The sequence below is a fragment of the Olea europaea genome, unplaced genomic scaffold (genome assembly GCF_002742605.1).
Source record: "Olea europaea var. sylvestris unplaced genomic scaffold, O_europaea_v1 scaffold60, whole genome shotgun sequence".
In the NCBI taxonomy this organism is placed as follows: Eukaryota; Viridiplantae; Streptophyta; class Magnoliopsida; order Lamiales; family Oleaceae; genus Olea; species Olea europaea.
The window spans coordinates 33734-46986 of record NW_019264346.1 but is presented as its reverse complement, the minus strand read 5'-3'; the positions used below and the strand labels follow the sequence as shown (position 1 = coordinate 46986).

Here is a 13253-nt window from a genome sequence, read left to right as displayed (position 1 = left end):
CTGAATCAAGAATCGACGGGTACGGTTCGGTTCTCGATTTTAGACCAAGAACCGAATCTTTCTAATTTTTTTTATATTGAGTAAATCGAATTATTTTAATTTTAATTTTTTCTAAACAAATTAACAATTTCTAAATCCAAATTTTTAGCCCAATAATTTGTTTCATTTCTAATTTTTTAATTTTTGGCCCAATTACCCATTTTATTGTTTCATTTCTTAGCCCAACAAGATCCAATCCACTAAATAACCATAAACACCTACATTAAAGTGCATAACATTGTCTCGACTCTCGCATTCACTCTCGCAGCCTCGCTAACATTTCAAAACCTATACAATCGTCGGCCGACGCTGTGACCTCCGATCGAAACTGTGACCTCCGCCGACCGAAATTTTGACCGTAGCGATCATTTGAATAAGGTAGTCTACTAGTCTCTGGCATTCTTAAACCATTGAATGTATCATTAGTTGTATTTATATAATGTTGTTATAAATGTTAAAAAATTTAATTATAGTATAGAACCGAACGGAACCGAACCTAATCGAACCAAACTGAACCGAACGAAACCGAAACCGAACCCGAACGGTTCCATAATTATATTTGGACCCGACGGTTCCATTTACTAGATACCCAAAAATTTTGGTTCAGTTCGATTCTCTTTAGAACCGAATCGAACCGACCCGCGCCCACCCCTAATTTAAAGGACACATTTCCCTGACTCCAACTTAGAGCAACTCTGAACCAACTTCAGCAATTTTTGATGCACTGGTACATTTAGAGGGATTTTTTATTTATAGTATGCAGTTAGATAGAAAAGCCATCAAACCAAGGAGGGTGATTGGGGGAGCTGGTGTGCCAAACACCCACCAAAACTTAGAAATACTCTCTTTTCCACCTTAAAAATTCAATTCCTGATGTATCATGACAAACATTATTTCTTACTCCTTGTCTTGACTGGGAAAAAACTCATGTTCAAGAAGTTCAGAATAATATAATTTCCCCCAAATACATCCCTTACACATGTTTTCCCAATAATTCTAATTTCCACGTCTACCACTACTTAGGTGTCAAAATGTGAAAAATGATGTTTCACTTCTCCCACTTCAATTTGTGAATGACATTCTAATATACTGTTCTTGCTGAAAAGCTGAAACAATTGACTTCCAAAATAGCCAGAGAATAGAAATAAAATAGATATGCTTAGAAAGTTTAAAGTATACCTCATCCCCAGGGGAACAAACTGCAAGAACTGCCTGAAGAATACTCTGCTTCGCCCCATTACTCACCAAAATTTGATCAGGTGTGTAAGATATTCCATTCTCCTCTACCATAAATGAAAATCAAAAGATGAAAAGAAAGAAAGCAAAAAAGTGATATAAATGAAAATCAATAGAAAAAAAGAAAGAAATAGGTATGTGACAAGATACCTTTCAACTTGTGGCAAATAGCTGAACGTAGTTCTAAAGTACCCGCATTAGGAGTATATCTTGTGTATCCTTCTCGAATTGCACTAATTCCTGCCTAAAGTTCAAAAAGATCAATATATGAGTAGATAGAACGACACATTAATTCTGCTGATATGAGAGAGAAAGATTAACACTTTGTATTTTCAAAGTCACCTCAGCTATTACTGCTGGAGTATCAAAATCCGGTTCTCCAGCTGCTAGCCGAATAACAGGCACACCAGCTTGAGCAAGTGCAGTTGCCTGATCGGTTATAGCCACGGTCTTTCAAGGCTTCACTGAATTTACTCTAGGGCTCAAGGAGATATCAACCTCTATTGTGCCTGAATCGCTTTCTGTCCTTACAGCTGCACTTACTCTCCGTGAATGTAGTTGTCTCATTGTTGTAGATTGTGAAGATCTATCAAGAAATATAGATAAAGTCAGATTTATAACTGCATCTTCTAGCACTAAATAGACCTAAAAGAGTCAGTTTAACATCAAGAGACAAGTAATGTTGTAGTTGCTTTCTAAATGGAATTATTAGGTCACACAGCCATGGATAGTTGATATAAGCAGACCCGAATGGCAAAGTTTGGATTTCGAATTCAAACTCTTAATATTCTATTACAAAATGATAGCCATTCTAATTAGTCCAAGCATCAAAACGGTAACAGAATGGACATTCACCTTTTCAATAAAGTTGATTTTGTCTCTTTTTAGAAATTTATAAGAATCCCATTATATTCGACGCTCAAATCATTTACATAAATAAAAATTTTAGCACTGTAAAAGACATAGCATGTTTAATTCGCTAAGTGAAATCAATAAAGCATCCTTTATTTAAACAGCAGGTTACTAAAAGCACAGTCAACCCAATAAAAATCTTGGGAAAACTGAGCAAGAAAAACAATCATTTTACGCACGTAAATTTTACTTCTCTACAATACATAACACGATTGATTCACTGACTGGAACCCTTAAAATACGCATTATTTAACAACGGCAGTGATACTAAAACCACAGTCAACCCAACAAAATTCTCAAAAACATAAGCAAGAAATTCAATTAATTAGAACAAAAACAAAAATTAGTCAAAAAAAGAACCTTACTTGAGCGAGAAACTGCGCAATTGAGAAGAGAAAGAGAGAGAATTAGAAATTTGTGAATCCGAATTGGGTTTAAGCTGAGGGCGTGTAGAAGCAATTCTCGTTGATGCCTGCAAAGAATGAGATGTAGCAGCAGCCATTTTAGGAGAGTTTGGTGGATTGAGTTTGAATCTAAGATCTTTGAATCTAGGAAATGGATTTTAACCGGAAGAATAAACAAATTTGTTATACTGAAACGGGTGGGTTGGTGGGTTGGTGGGAAGAAGAGTTGGGGTTGTTGAAAATGGTCTTTTTATTTATGTATTTATTTATTTTTCAAGAAGTTTACTAGAGGTTTTTTATAGACATTTTTATATAAAAATATATTTTACAATAGTAAATTAATGTGAAATGTGTAGTTAAAAAATAATAAAAATTTTTGATTTACGTATAATATTATTTTAATAAAAAATATGTGGTTGAAAAGAAGAGAGAGAAAAATATATTTTGAAAAAAATGACTACCAAACGGGTCACTAGTACCAATTTTGAGCATTTGTGAGCCGTCCAATTTTGAATAATTTATAGTATTAATTTTCAAATTAGTTCATTACGTATTTGTGAGTTTATTATCTAGGAAAATTTGGCCAAATAGTTGGGTTGGATAAAGTGTTCGAAGAATGGCTTTTGATCAACATAAAAATAAATATATAAATAAATAAAATTCAAGATATTTTAATTGGTCGAATGACAAAATTAGCCTTCAATTAATAGTGAAATATTCATCGAATTTCCCTCATTTTCACCTCCTTATTTCTTCTTCAATCTCAATGTGAAACCCTTTTCTTTAAATTTGAAACTAACATCTACTTCTTCACCGCAATTTCTTGTGCATTTAAGATTACAAAAAATTTCTTCTTCCATTCAAGTTTATTTGACACTACTTCATCCATCTTTGTTATGGATTGGTATAGTAAAAAGGTAATTTTTCCTTCATTTTTTTTAATTTTTAATTTTTTACTTTGAAATGTCATTTTGTGCTTCAATTGGTGTAGGAATAACATGAAATTATTTTTAAAAAGGCATTATTTTATTATTTCACTGTTTATTTGTATAATTTTAGTTGAGTTTTTTTTTTTTTTTTTAACATTAATGAATTTTGATACATTTGAAATTATGAAAATGATGGGTTAAAGAGGAATTTATCTATTAAAATTGTTATAATCAAGAATTGTGTCAATAACGTGATAAAGAAACTATTAATAAAACTAATCAATGAAGTACATTTGTTGTTTTCATATTGATCGTGAAGACGCAATGTAATGGATTAGTGATTTATTTTCTCTTATTATTTCTCATTTTTAATGTTTATTTTGTATTCCATGTTGTAGTAATAGCAGTTATTATAGTAGAAATTTAGATTATTGAAGTTCACTAATTTGAAGGATATATTTGAAAGGAGTTGGAGTTAAATTTATTCAATCATACACATAAGATATGTACACGGATGTTTGCATGTGGATTAATGTTTGAATTGATATAGATTATATGATTTCGAGTTGGTGAAATCACGAGTCATTGTATTGATTCGTTAGAATATATAATTGATGAGCATTTCTCTCAATTTTTGTAAATTGAATGTCCATCTTGCAACTTGAATAAGGTCAACTTATTGATTCTTGAGGTATGGATGATTTGACTGCTTATAGTCATGTTTATAGACAGAACGATATAAGTGTCGTTTAACGACCATTATGTCGTCTATTGATTTCTCTAGTATTTTTTTTAATGTAACGACCTCAAACATTGGATTTTCTAATTAAAAAAAGTTAGGAAGGTTGCTCACATAGCAAAGAATAGCTGAATTGCTATAAGTTATATAATATCAAATTGGTAAAATCACAAGTCATTGTATTGATTCACTATAAAATATAATTAATAAGCACATATCTCAATTTTTGTAAATGGCATGTCTATCTCACAACTAAAATGAATTCAAATTATTGGTTATTAGGATATGAATGGGTCGTGACTACTTCTACTCGTGTTTGTAGATATAATGACACAAGTGTCATTTTCTTCACAGTAATGGCACAAGTGCCGTTTTCATGGACAAATTATATTTCGATAATGGCACTTGTGTCATTCTTTTAGAACTTCCATCTCAGTAATAGTACAAGTGCCATCTGTAAAGGACCTTATCATCCTCTAAATAAAACTTGTGTCGTTCCCTTAGAACTTTTCATCTCAGTAATGGCATAAGTGTCGTTTTTAATGACTTTTTCATCCTTCTAACAACACTTCTATCGTTCTATTGATTTATTATATATTTTGAAATGTTTCCAATGCAACGACCTCAAGTATCGAACCCTCTAACGTATGTAAGACGGAAATGTTGATCATGTAACAAAAAATAGTTGAAATGATATAGACTATATGATATCAAGTTGATGAAAGAACAAGTCATTCTACTTATTCATTAGAATATAAGTAATGAGCAAATCTTAAATTCTATAAATGTCATGTCTATGTTACAACATAAATGAGTTCAACATACTGGTTCTCGGTACACAAATATGACGTAACTGCTTATAATCGTGTTTACAAATAGAATGAAACGAGGGTAATTTTCTTCTTAGTAACGACAATGGTACTGTTATGTTATTTTTCCTATATTTTGATTTGTTTCCAACACAATGACCTCAAGTAATGGACGTGATAAAAAATTATTGAAATAGTATAGATTATAATGGACTCTTATAAGTCAATAACGGCATTGGTGCTTCTCTCAAGAACATTTTCATCTCAAAAGTTAAGAGATATGTCGTTACTTAATCGATATGAATCATTAGGATCGCTTATGCTTTCACCAACTTGAGAATATATAATTTATGTCATTTCAACAATTATTTATCACATGGTCAAACTTTATGTTTTCGATACATTAGGGGGCCCATTCCTTACGGTCGTTCTGCTTAATAAAAGACAGTAGAAAAATACAGAGCAATACAAGTCTCGTTATTGGGACGGGAACGTCTATTAAAATGTTATAACTGACGTAAATGTCTATTAGAATGGTATAACGTCATTTCAATAGTTATTTATCATAAGTATCATTACTTATGCCATTATTGAGATGAAAACATCTATCAAAACAATATAATTGTCGTTACGACACTAGGGATGACAATGGTTAGGTTTCGGTTTAGTTCGGCCAAAATCATCACCGAACCGCTAAATTTTTTGTTATACCATAATCGCACCATAACCACATAAATCAGTTCGATTTAGTTCGGTTCATATCTCAGTTCATCTCGGTTCGATTCAATTAATAACAATGAAAATGAATTATTTTTTATGTGTCCATCTGTCAAATTGATATAAAACAATTTATGAAAAGAGAGTCAATGAAAATCAAAACACAATATTCCATACGAAAATATAAACACTATCCCAAATCCCAATTGTAAAATACAAATTTAACAAACAATATCATGAATATAACAATACTAAATTTTTCCTTCATTCTTGATTTTTGTGCATTGTAGTTACTTGATTCATGCTCAATAATTCAACGCTTCAACTTTAACTCATATTCAATCTTCATTCTTCGTCACAACTCTTACTAGCATAGGTTAGCACTCAAAATTGATTCCTATATAGTAAATAAAAAATGTAAGTAGAGAATATAACGATACTACCTAATCCAGAATTGTTTTAACTAAGATTTAAATAAAAAAATGTACTTCTTTGTCAACTTCCTCCTCACTAAATCTTGTCATTCCAAATAAAAGAATGGTTTTTTAAGCAGGTAATCGGTTTGGTTTCGATTCGACGGTATATATACCATACCCTCACCTCCACGAACCGGTTCTATAAAATCAAATACCATATCCGTCCCATTGTACCATCGGTTCGGTTATTTTCGCCCCATTCGGTTCGGTTAACCGCAATTTTCGATTTTAACGGTTCAAATTATCATCCCTATACGACACTTGTATCATTACTGAGATGACAACGTCTATTAGAACGGTATAACCATCATTATGTTTGTGAATATACTTGTTCATAAAAACGGGACTTATGTCGTTATTGACATGAAAAGTTCTAAAAGAGAGTGTCAGTGTCATTTACAGAATGAAAAGGTCCTTAAGAACGGTAACATTGTCTTTACTGAGATTAAAAGTTTTAAGAGAACGATACAAGTAACGTTACCAAAATACAAACTCGTTCATGAGAAAGGCACAAGTACTGTTACCGTAAAGAAAAATGACATTTATGCCCTTTTATCTATAAACAAGAGTATAAGCATACATGACTTATTCATGCACCAAAGATCAATAAGTTTAACTCATTTTAGTTATAATATGGATATTTTGTTTACAAAAGTTGAGAGATGTACACATTAGTTTTATTTTGCAATGAATCAATACAATGATTAGTGATTTCACCAACTCAATATCATATAATCTATTTTAATTCAACAATTCTTTTGTGACATGATCAAACTTTCTGACTTTTTAAAGTTAAAATATCCAATACTTGAGGTCGATGATCTAAAAAGAGAAAAATATTGAAAAAAATTGATAGAACGACACAAGTACTATTAAACGACATTTGTGCCTTCTGTCTGTAAACACGAGTATAAATAATCACGACCCATCCATGTTTCAAAAAACAAAAAATTTAACTCATTTCAGTTGAAATATAGACATGCTATTTACAAAAGTTGAGAGAAGTATTCATTAGTTATATTTCTAATGAATCAATACAATGATATGTGATTTCACCAACTCGATATCATATAATCTATGTTAATTCAATTGTTCTTTATCACATGATCAATATTTCTAACTTTTAGAAGTTATGAGATTCAATACTTGAGGTCATTGTGTTGAAAAGAAACAAAAATATTGGAGAAAAAAATAGAACGATACAAGTACTATTAAATAAACACTTGCAGTTTTATCTATAAACTCGAGTATATTAACCACGACCCATTCATGTCCCAAAAATCTATAAGTTGAACTTATTTCAGTTACAATATGAAAATGTCATTTACAAAATATGAGAGATGTGCTCATTAATTATATTTACAAAAGTTGAAAGATGTACTCATTAGTTATATTTTCTAATGAACCCATACAATGATTTGTGATTATACCAACTCGATGTCAATTTAACCGTTCTTTGTCACATGATCAATCATTGATGTTTTTAAAGCATCCAATGCTTGATGTCGTTACGTTAGAAAACAAGTAAAATATTGGAGAAATCAACAAAAAATCGTAAGCTCCCAAGCAATGGGAGGAGCAAGGTCTTCGACCGCGTGCCTATTGAAACAAGTGCCGTTAAAATGATAATTGTGATGTTCTATTTATAAACACGAGTAGAAATAGCCACGATCCATCTACATCCTGAAAATTAATAAGTTGAACTCATTTCAATTGTAATATGGACATGCAGTTTATAAAATTTGAGAGATGTGTTCATTAATTATATTTTCTAACGAATTAATACAAATACATGTGATTCGTTCAATTCAGTATCATATAATCTATGACAAATTAATCGTTATATATCACATGATTAATCTTTATGACTTTCTTAAGTTAAGAGATCTAATATTTGAGGTTGTTGAGTTGAAAAGAAGCAAAATATTTGAAAATCAACAGAACGGCACAAATGCCGTTGTTGAAAATAAAACGACACTTGTGTCGCTCTATTTATAAACATAAGTATAAGCAGTCACGATTAGCTTGTGCCCTGATAATCAATAAATTGACCTCATTTAAATTTTTAGATGGGTATATCATTTATAATATTTCAAAGATATGCTCATTACTTAACCAACTTAAAAACATCAGAATAATACAAATGTTGTTACTGTGATGAAAATGGTACAAGTGCCATTTCGTGTGTAAACACATATGAATAAATAATACTATGTAGATTTTGTCATTAGTTTCTATTATATTTTCTAGGTAAAATAACCAAAACGACACTATGAATGTTTTATTATAAAAACTAGTATGTTTGCCATTATGATTTTATCGATTCTAAGACAATGACAAAATCAATTGTTTCAAGGTTAAGATATATAATCTCAATTTCATATGACCTTGAATCTAAGTTAACTAGTTCTTGCACTTTGTTGTACAGTTCTGTATACAAAATGTTAGTTGGAACATAAAGAATATCCACATTTTCTTCACGATTTCCTACATAACTTTATGTCCATTTGCCTTCTCCAATCTTCTTAACCCCGACAAAAAATAGTATATATGTACCCATATCATTTCTACATAATTCAAAGCTGCAAATAAAACAAAAGAGTTTAATAGTTTACTTAAGCATATATAAAAGTAATATGAAAGTAAGTGTCATATTTAAATTATTAAAGTAATCACATTGTATTATCAATAACAAATAAAACATAACAGATAATGGTTGTACTATTGTTTTATATGGAAGATTATGACTGTAGTGTTGTTCTATCCTACAGATAATAGCTAAAGTGTCGTCATCACCCAATAGTTGCAAACAACACAAAATATACCAAATATGAAAATAAAACCAATCAAAATATTATTTCATACTATGTTCAACAATAAATATATCAACATACATGAGATTTCTAAAAGTACATTTCTTTTTTCTTCAAATATAGTAAAGATTTCAATGTAAATAATATAGAATTCAAATTCCTGTTCAAATGCTGAAAAGATATCCAAAATGGACGAAGAATATAATGAATAACAAGGTTTTAGCGTAGCAAGCACAATACTGGGAGAACATAGGCGATGTGATTTTGGAGATGAATTTAGGAACTTAATTGCATCGATAGGAGTCTTAGGGTCTTTTCTAATGGTGAGAGTGTCTTGGACATTTGATATTATTTGTTTATTGTATTTTACAATTGAAAACCATTTTGACTAATAAACATTGGAAGAAGGTTATTTATCTAATCACAATTTTTGACAGTGTTATTTAATAAACTCTAACTATTATCTAGTTGTTTTGAAAAAATAAAATTACATGTATGTCTATATATATAAAAGTAGGTATGTGTAAACATTATGGAATAATTAGTATGTCCAATTCAAAATGATTTTATATTGTTTACCCATTCGTTTTCTATTGTGTATGAACTAACTTTTGGACTAATATAATTATTGCTTTAAATAAACTCTTGAATGCAAGTTATTTTCTAATGAATTGTAAGATGAAGAAAAAAAGAATACAATTGTAAAGCTAATTCCTATAAGTATGCACGTTTAAACTCTTTTTTCTAAATGTTTCTTAAGAAATGACATCCAATTTTTTTTACTTAGTAAAATTGAGTTTCCTTCACTTGATCAAACAGTTGATCCATTCCGGAGAATTAGATGGTCTTCGTGAACAGGCCTGATGCAATTTTTTCAGTCAGTATAGCTTATTTAAGAATATTTATAGCATCCTTTTTATATAAACCCATTTATTCCTCTTTTACTTTTAAGTTAACTTAAAAATATAAATATTTACTTATAGTTTAATTTTTTAGTTATAAGTTAATATTATACTTAAAATAATTTTTCACATACAAGTGAATTTTTTTATTATTGTATTTTTGCTTTATAAGCAACTTTTACATAAAAAAGATTTTTTTTATCTTATAAGTACATTTTGCAGTTATTGTATATTTTATTTATAAGCAATTTTTAATGTATACTTGATTTTTTTATCTTGTAAGTGATTATTTACTTAAAATACTTTTTAAGAGACGACATCCATTAGTTTTATACAAAATATTTGGTGAAAATAAATATTTTAGAGAGTATAAAATGAGAAGAAATTTAGAAAAAATAAAAAATAATCTATTTGTTGGGTTAAAAGATATAACCCAATTTACATTAGTGATCTGAAAAATTAACAAGTACTGATTTTTTTTCAAATTCTCATAAATAGTGACATCTGAAAACAGTCAAAATCAAAATATAAATAAATATATAAATGTGACAAGCATGCTAGCTCTAAGGGTAGAGAGAAGAGGAAATGAATCCCCAAAACGAAATGAGTTGATAGATTGATTTATTTTTATTTATTGATTTTTTTTTAAACCTCAAAACTCTTAATATTCATTTCGGGACATTGCCAAGAACCAACCGACGAAATAAAAGATGGAACCCAATTGATTCACTTTCAATCAAGTGGAGTGGTAGCAGCTAAAGACACAATATTATTCATTAATACATGTATTTTAAGATATAAATAAAATTGATAATTTCGACGAAATAATTGTGTCGATTGGATGGCCAAAATGAACTGGGTTAAATAATTTGGCATGAACGTTTATACAAGCAGTTCAGAGAAATTATGGGCTCGGAAGCTAACTATGATCCTATTCCATACTGTTTACGTGATGTTCTTTATTTGCTACACCTACTTGTTCAAATCAATCTGAAATAATTGTCTTAACTCTCATCTTATGAACCTAATTATGATTCCAGTTACAAGATTTTTTCTGATTTCCAATCTTACTATCGGTATTTATGGAAAAAAATCAATGATTAAAAAACGATATGAGCATTTAGATTACTAAAATCATGTATTATTATTATTATTATTATTATTATTATTATTATTATTATTATTATTATTATTATTATTCATGTATTATTATTATTATATTATTTTTTTTAATATTTGGAAGCATCATAGTTTTGTTTTTTGTTTTTTTTTTGTTTTTGATAGAGTTGGAATTTTTGTTTTGTTCTTTACAAATGTAAGGCAATGTTGAAATTTTAAAATTTCAATAAAACTAGAAAAATTGGCTTTCTATCTTTTGTACAAAAGTTTTAAAAAAAAGTCATATAGATTTTCAAACTAAGCCTTCATTGGGTGGGGATTAAAATTAGATTTTTAGTAGATTTTGATAAAAGTTTTTGAAATGTCTGGTTGATAAGTCACTAGACTTATGAAATATTTGGTTAATATTGATTGTTTGATTTTAGCTTAAATTAAAATTTGATTTAAATCAATATCAAACAAGAGCTCAAAAAGCACTCTTATAAAAAATAATCAAACGAATCCAGAAATAAATATTGAATCTCAAAAATTCCTTTGACGTCTCCAAAGTCATGTTAAACATGCCCTACTTGTCTCTCAGAACATATTAAGGATCCAATTTGGATGATTGAACCATTTGTTCGGTCTAAATCCTGATGTGCTCAACTCTCAGCACCTTCCTTCAATCCTTCAATACATCAAACTCCCCCACCTTATTCATTCAAGAGAAGCCAGGCAAAAGGTTTCTTCTCCGACTTGCCAATTCCTATCTGCTCGAATTCCTCCGACAAGTTTGTGAAGCTCTAGGTCAACTACTTTTATTCTACCCCCACAATGATAAATTTGAAGGCTTCAAAAGTCTGTTCATTTAAACCATACCAGTATGTAACAGATGCATTGCACGTGATTTTATAATGACATTAAGAGATATATTTTCAGTAAAATAAATGAGGTGTTTTCTTCACTCATTAAGTATAAGACAGGTTAATCTTAGCATTAGTTGCCCAATTCAATTGGAAATTGGAAAACCTAGATGTTAAAACAACCTTTTGTCCTGAGGAGTTGGATGAAGTTATTTACATATCTCAACCTCAAGGATTTATGGTGAAAGACAAGTCTCAACTTAACTTAAGAAGAATTTGTATGGTCTTAAGCAAATTCCTAAGCAATGGTACAAAAGATTTGATGCATACATATGTGTTAAAAATTGACTTCAAAAGGACCGAGTATAATATTTTCTTGTATTACAATAATGCTGAAGGTGTCTATGCAGTTTACTTGTTATTATATGTTGAAAATCATTATTAACTAAATCATGTGATTTCCAAGATCATTATCTTTCGAGGCAAATGAATTAACAAGAGAAGTGTGAATTGTGGAAGGTTATTAATAACATGAACATCAAATCCTAGAAAGTCCACATCTATGCCAATGGTGCAAATAAGGTTCAACGATAGTAATATTATATAGCAAAAAAGGATTTTTGTAATTAAAGTCACTTCGGAATATTTGAAATATAGCGGCTGTTTTATGTTGTTGACACCCAGGCATTTTTATAGTTCTTGCACTAGAGTTGCAAGGTATCAATCTAATTTGATCATGGATTGAAAATTTAGGGAAAGATTACAAATTATAGCTTACAATCTCATTTACCACTATATCTTGTGGTTCTAATATGAAATATATACGCATATTCATCACTCACATACACTTATTTTAGAGTAAGTTGTCGTAGTTGTTTCACACATATTATTACTGTAATTTGAACTTGATTAGAAAACTAAGAAATAGGATTACAAATTATAGCTTAAAATTTCATAAATATTACATATTATATCTTATTACTGTAATTTAACTTTTGACTGGAAAAACAAAAATATGGATTACAAAGCATAGCTTAAAACTTCGTAAATATTGCATATTATACACAATACTTTGGAAGTGTGAAATGAAATTGGGTGATAAGTTAGTCATGTAAATCAATATATTCATACACCTAAATAAAAAGATTATGGAAGTGATGAAGCGAGAGTGTTAAACGAGAAGAAAACACGATATTTAGCAAATACTAGTGCACAAATCTTGCGTTCGAACTCGCAAAATTGAAGAAGCATCTTCATTAAAATTATTAAATAATACAAGAGTACTCAAATGGAAAAAATAAAAGGAACAAGAATTA

The 13253-nt window shown here is 29.6% G+C and overlaps 1 long non-coding RNA gene across 1 annotated transcript; it reads right to left on the bottom strand.

Moving 5' to 3' along the window:
- Positions 1–1187: 1187 nt before the first annotated feature.
- On the bottom strand, positions 1188–2825 carry LOC111389569. Its single transcript, XR_002701751.1, has 4 exons — positions 2553–2825; positions 1618–1861; positions 1426–1519; positions 1188–1322 (listed from the first exon to the last, which is right to left on the bottom strand). It is a non-coding gene; the product is annotated as an uncharacterized LOC111389569 (long non-coding RNA).
- Positions 2826–13253: the final 10428 nt, after the last annotated feature.